We start from the raw sequence: 7,021 nt of genomic DNA, 5'->3' as shown, positions 1-7,021 counted from the left end.
CCCAAAGAAATTGTTTTGTACGCGGCAAAATATGGGTTGGCCCCCCCAAATCTCACTCAAAGGTTTTGGGAAAAGTTGGCAGCCCTGCTTCACTGATACAATTTGACCCAAACTGACCTCCATATTCATGCCCCAAGCCTGCACAGTGTGTCTTTACGTGAGAAACAGTGCAAGATAGACTTGTTTGTTTGCAGCTTTGTGTGATTAGGCGTGTGTGTTCATTGTAAACTTGCTGTTGACTGTGTTCTATGTACAGTATGTGTGTGCATGGCAGTGGCTGCTGCTGATGGCGGGGACTCATTATTATCATCCGCAGCTAATTGAGGAGATATCACAGCTGTGCAAATTACACCTGACCTTTGTGTTCAAAATACACGGCCTCTAGCAGAGCCTCTTCACGTGTGTGTGTGTATGTGTGTGTGTGAGAGAGAGAGAGGGGGGTAAGGGAACAGGGAGTAAGCTAATAAATTGTGCTGTCTTTGTAAAATACCAAAGTCAGTGCCTGCAAAGTACAGAAAAGCGTGTTCCTCTATAAAAGAATGACTCAACTTTCAAAGGACAAGCAACTTGAAGAATGATTCACAACTTTCATTATTGCAGTTGTCGCAGCAGTTTACTGACTGTACAGTTTTGCTTTTTTCTCGAGCTGTGATTTCTTGACATCTCCGCTACAGGCAAGAAAATGCCATGAGTAATAAGGGGATAAAAAGAAACCACTATGTGATTGACATTTAAAAATAAAAAAAACAGGTTTCTTTGTCAAACCCTATTCATAAAGTGTGCTACGTCAGCTGATCTTGGCAGACTTTTATTTGTGATTATTTTTTTAAGAAAGGTCTAACACATTTAAAGGTTTAGAACATTTAAAATGGCTTTCTAAGATGATTCTGCTTCCAATCAGCTCAGGTTTAAGTAGGTGGAAGTTTGCGGGGGACATATGTTGTAGCGGTAGAGACTACAGTACCCATAATGCAATGTAAGGGCTTCCCAGGTTGTCGGTCAGTAAAAGAGTGGTTGTTAAGCTAACCCATGGCGTCCCGTCACATTCATTCATCATACATATTTGACATCATCCAACCTTTTCAACAAATAGGAAGGATTTAGTTGTAAATTTTCCCATCCTATCAGGAGAAGGTATCAAAAGTAGTTTCATTCATCAACAGAAAACTTTGATTGGACAGATAGTCTAGCTAGCTGTCTGGATTTACCCTGCAGAGATCTGAGAGCCAAGTAACCATAGTCCTCAGAAATCCACTAGAGGTTAGAACACCAACACAGAGACAGAGGAGGGGGACGGACATCCAGAAGAGCAAGTGGAACATTGTGGATATAACTGAGGAAATGTCAATCAAGCACAGCGTTTACACGGCAAAACAGTCTTGACACCTTCATTGATGTTTTTTTTTTTTGTAATCTCTTTGGGGGTATATTTGCTTGATAGCCCCATCATCTTGAACATATTTAGATTTTTTAATGGTCTCATTTAAGTGGCACTCACACCACAAAGTGTCATTTACTGTTCTGTTTGCATCCCTCTGGTATTTTGGTTACCATTGAGTAGCATTTAGTTCAATAAAAGATTATTGAGGAAGGAAAATAAAACTCTCCGAGCCAACAAGATTGCTAATGGTCATTAAGAGATCCTGCGTGGAGGGGGGTATTTTTCAACCTATTTCCCCATGCATTGGTGTCTAAGTGACTAATGAGAACAAAGATCTTTGAATTGGTCCAGTATTGAACGAGAACTGCAATATAACCCTATAGGGCAAATGTGCATCGTCAATTCCATCCACTAAAAGTTCTGTTTCTACCCCAGACAGGCTTAGATTATTATTCTAAATTTCTGACAACATTGTGGAAAGAATCCCTACAGAGATGATTAGTATAACTAGAATAATAATCTGAGCGTGTCCGTGGCCAAACAAGCACTTTTTGTGAATGTAAACTGAAGTTGCCCCATTCCCCATCAACTTGCATTGCAGCTTGTTTTCGCTGCTGCCGACTGCAGCGACCTCGCTTAACACTGGACTAATGTCAAAAAATGTTCCCATCAGTCACTTCGACATGCTGAAAACCAAAAAGTTACCTTTTAAATAAAAGTGAGTACTGCAACACAGCCAATAGACCAAGTGGCCCAAATTTGTTTGAACGAAGTTCACCAGAGTTCACAGGACATTCACACAGAGGACTTTCATATCCCCGAGCGGATTGCATTGAAAAGGAGTTTTGCATTAAATCCTGGTGTTAATGTCTTTTTAAATGCAGGATTTTGGCTCTGCCATCACGGTGGTTCTACTTCACAAGCTACAGGAGCTGAAGCAGCCGCCATGCTCTTTCCCACCGGAGCGACTTAGCCAGCTGCTTCGGCTAAAATGAGCTCTGTGCCTGTCATGCTGTGACACACACACACATCCCTTCCCACTGCAGCATGGTGAATGCCTGGCTGGCTTCACTGTGGAGTCCCAGGTTTAAATACAGATGCCACGGTGTGTCCTGCTGCTTGCCTCTGCTGCATATGTGTGATTGTCTGTAAGTGTGTTCTATGAGCGTGCATGTGTGCCAGGGTCCAGACACCAGCAAAGGGATTAAAAATGCCCTTTCACCCCCAGAGGATGCTGCCACTCAGAGCCCCAACACATATGTCACTGATCCTTCATTTTATTGCATTGCATTGTCGTATCCTCCTCATCTTTCCTCTTTATTTCATTTCATTTTGCACTGATCTCCTCTTCTCTCCCTTTATCATTCCATGTCCTTTCCTCTCTCTTTCTCTCTCTCTCTCTATGTTGTGCTAATATTTGTTCACGCTTATCTTTTCTCATCTCTTTGCTCCCTTCTCTCTGTTTTACAGCTTTGCTTTGTGCATGGGTTGTTCTTATCGCAATCCACTCGTATCCCCGTTTAAGTTTTATTTTATTCCCAGTATCTGTACTATCTTTCCTTCTTTTTACATCTAATGTCACATAGAGGGGAAGATAACAAGGCTAAGATGATTTATGTCTGAAACCAGCTCTCCATTGAGCCCCATTGATTTTCCAGTTTAGTGAAATGTCATAGATGTGTGATAGTAATCAAATCATACATCACAGGGTACTGAAATGTCACTTTAGGGGATATGACTGATCTACTGTGCCCCACACCACAATCTTTCTTCCATTTGCTCACACATTTGGATGGGATATGTAATAAATTTGCACTATAAGCACCTCTTTCACATCCCTCCTGCATCATAAGAATGTGTTTACTAGGTCTATATTTGACTTTGCAGCCATAACTTCTGTCTGAGATGAAAGAACTCAGGGGTTTGTCAGGATAACTGCTAGTTTTGGGAAAAGAAGGTCTGAACGGAATAAATAATGCAGCTTGTGTCAGAGGTTTTGGGTCAGGGGGTGAAAGGCGGTGGCGTCTGACCACCCTGCAATCAGTCAGGACCAAGAAATTCTGGCACACGGCAGAGAGCAAGAGAGAAAAACAGCAGAACTGAGACAATTAAAAGTGATTTAATGAGGGTTTTCTTTCCTCTCTCAAGCACACAAACACACACACACACACGCACAGTGCACGTGGAGATGAGCTCAGCCTTGCACCCTCATTTAGGCTGAGACAAGGTGATAATTAAAGTCACCGCCTTGGCTCTACTTGCATCTGTGGTGTGCGTGTGTGTGGTGCTTTAACCGGGACTGTGAGACGAGTGTGTGATACATCTGTTGTGTGTGTGGACTGCAGGCACTGGGGATACACACTGCAAAAATAAACCATCTTAACAAATCATTTCAAGTCTGATTCATGCATTCTTAAATTGAATTACAAGTGTGTTTGCACAGTTTATTTTAATTCACTTAGAGGTTGTTTTTTTTGCCATTATAGCATAATGCTGTTGACTTTCTATATCTAATTTGTTTGTTATCAGTACCAACAATGTGTTAGTCCCTGTCATGCTACCTAGTGAAAATGTTAATCTTTAATAATGTGTCACAAATGTATAGTTTCATTTTTTTAAAGCTTTACTGTACACTGTAGTTGAATTACGCATTACCCAACAGGAGAAAATACAGCATTTCCTGGGGACTATTTTCAGCAGCGGATTAATACGTGTTTGTTTTTCTGGAGGAGCTGCTGCCCGCTCGACCTCACCCCGGGTCATCGGTTGAAGATGGGTGAGTATTTGTAGCAGCAGGACGCTGTGTGTGGGATTAAGTCCAAATAAACTACAGTGAGTGTGTGTGTCTTTATGGTAATGGAGGTAAATGTGCACCAGTTTGGCTCACTGATTGATTATTTTGAGAGTTTTTAACAATGGAAGTCTGTGACACAGAGGGAGAAGACATTTGAGGCTTTGGCTACACACAGTTCTTATTCACACATGTATTGTTGGTTTTTTATAGAGTTGATGCCAGAAACATACAGAATATTCAATATATCTACATACTTTTCATGTACATATTTGGGAATTAATCCTGTGCACAGAATTCTTCCTCTAAAATATCTTCGCTGTCATGCAGAAACCTTCTATCTCCATATTTATTTATTTATTTATTTTTTAAATCAATGCTATTGGTCACCCTTTGCGTCTGTCTCTGGGTTATGCAGATATTTACTGTGTCAAGTGTCAAGGCAGTTTTATTTGACTTTGTCTGAGGTAAATACCTCAATAAAATGTTTTCATATTAGCCGTTTGGACATACAAGGTTTTCACCTGACAGCAATGCTATGTATTGAATGGTGAGTCAGTGGGTTAGAGTGATTTCACTCATTTACTAATTACCAATCAGAATTGGTTTAGAGTACCGTATTACTGCCGGACTGATTGACACTATTTTAGGATGCTGTCACTGAATATGTGAGAAAACCCCAGTAAGAGGGTTGCTAGGGTTACGGACACGGTGTCATACTCACCAAACCTGAAAAAAATTCCAAATGCTTAAAGCAAGTGATCCTATTCCGCTGACTAAGAAAGTACAAGACCATTTTTTGACTTTTACTTTTAAAAATAGACGTTTTCTTTTGCAGGACATAACTCAATAAGGCCAGTCTGCTCCTCTTCTCCATACACAGTAAAACAGTGGTTCTCAGACTTTGTTCAGTCATGTTCCCCCTTTGAATTGTGTTTTTAAGCCAAGTGCCCCCTGACCAGCGGCAATCATTTTCTGTAGAAATAAAAGTCTTAATAAAGAGGAACAATACGGCGATGTCAGTGATAGATGGACTTAACAACTGCCTTGTAAACATTTAAATGCTGATTGAAAAAGCTTTGAAAACACGATAAAACCTGGGGAAAAAAAAGTAGAAAGAAGTACTAGGTACACAGTAGTTACTAATACTTTGAAAAAAAACACAGCAGAAAAAAGTAAGGAAGGAAGGCAACACTTTAAAAAAAACGTCAAACTTGGAAAATAGTGACTAAAACCTTTAAAAAAGCGTCAAACAAAAGAAGGAAGGAAGGAAGGAAGGAAGTAAAAGGTCCAAAGAAGGCAACTGAAAAACACGTACCCCCTGCAGTCCTCTATAGTTAGTACTCTAGTGGTACACTAACCCTGCAGTCCTCTATGTACCCTGGGGGTACACTAACCCTGCAGTCCTCTATAGTGCCCTAGTGTACACAACCCTGGTTCATAGTACCCTAGTGGTACACAACCCCGCAGTCCTCTATAGTACCCTAGTGGTAAACTAACTAACCTGCAGTCTCTATAGTACCGGGGTACACTACCCCTGCAGTCCTATAGTACCTCTAGTGGGACACTAACCCTGCAGTCCTCTATTGTACCGGAGGTACACTAACCCTGCAGTCCTCTATAGTGCCCCTAGTGGTACACTAACCCTGCAGCTCTCTGTAACCAGGGTACACTAACCCTGCAGTCCTCTGTTTACCCCTGGGGTACACAACCCGCAGTCCTCTATAGGGCCCCTAGTGGTACACTAACCCTGCAGTCCTCTATAGTACCCCTAGTGGTACACTAACTAACCCTGCAGTCCTCTATAGTACCCCTAGGGGTACACGTACCCCCTGCAGTCCTCTATAGTACCTCTAGTGGTACACTAACCCTGCAGTCCTCTATTGTACCCCTGGAGGTACACTAACCCTGCAGTCCTCTATAGTGCCCCTAGTGGTACACTAACCCTGCAGTCCTCTATAGTACCCCTAGTGGTACACTAACCCTGCAGTCCTCTGTTGTACCCCTGGGGTACACTAACCCTGCAGTCCTCTATAGTGCCCCTAGTGGTACACTAACCCTGCAGTCCTCTATAGTACCCCTAGGTACACTAACAAACCCTGCAGTCCTCTATAGTACCCCTAGTGGTACACTACCCCCTGCAGTCCTCTATAGTACCCCTAGTGGTACACTAACCCTGCAGTCCTCTATTGTACCCCTAGGGGTACACGTACCCCCTGCAGTCCTCTATAGTACCCCTAGTGGTACACGTACCCCCTGCAGTCCTCTATAATACCCCTAGTGGTAAACGTACCCCCCTTTGAGAAAGACGATGATGGTAAAAGATGGTGTAACTCACACAGCCACATGCACGCACCAACCAAAAGGAATACAAAAAGGCATCATCACGACAAAAACACGTTTCAGCAGGGACCAATTAGATGTATTTGCTTACATGTACTATTACATCTATGAATCAATAAACCTAAACACCCACTCATGTGACACTGCTGAGTTGGAGAAGCGCTCCGGCCGACTCGCCGAAACACAAACACACATGGACCCGAGTGAAAATAGGGGCAGAGAGAAAGAAACAAGCAGACTTCTCCTCTTCACGAAAGAAAAACACATGCATTCACCTGCAACTGGCGGGTCTACGCTGCAGTCTGTATATTATTGCCGTCCATTAAAACAATCACTGTGGCAGAAGAATGTGGCCAGCGATTTAGTGTGATCCAGCGGACAGGTAATGACCCATATGTCCGACACATGGGACACCTCACTAACCATTTCATGAGCTGAGACAGAATCAATGAGTGTGTGTGTGTGTGTGTTTGTGTGTGTGTGTGTGTGTGTGTGTGTGTGTGTGT

At 42.5% G+C, this 7,021-nt stretch overlaps 1 long non-coding RNA gene across 1 annotated transcript; it reads right to left on the bottom strand.

Annotated features, from left to right (window-relative positions):
- Positions 1 to 3,113: 3,113 nt before the first annotated feature.
- Positions 3,114 to 6,477, bottom strand: LOC116698092 (uncharacterized). The gene is made up of 4 exons (XR_004334108.1): positions 6,368 to 6,477; positions 5,960 to 6,023; positions 3,703 to 3,704; positions 3,114 to 3,124 (listed from the first exon to the last, which is right to left on the bottom strand). It is a non-coding gene; the product is annotated as an uncharacterized LOC116698092 (long non-coding RNA).
- Positions 6,478 to 7,021: the final 544 nt, after the last annotated feature.

The sequence above is a fragment of the Etheostoma spectabile genome, chromosome 11, assembly GCF_008692095.1.
Source record: "Etheostoma spectabile isolate EspeVRDwgs_2016 chromosome 11, UIUC_Espe_1.0, whole genome shotgun sequence".
Taxonomy (NCBI): domain Eukaryota; kingdom Metazoa; phylum Chordata; class Actinopteri; order Perciformes; family Percidae; genus Etheostoma; species Etheostoma spectabile.
The sequence above is the reverse complement of the archived record's forward strand: the minus strand, read 5'-3'. Positions and strand labels throughout refer to the sequence as shown.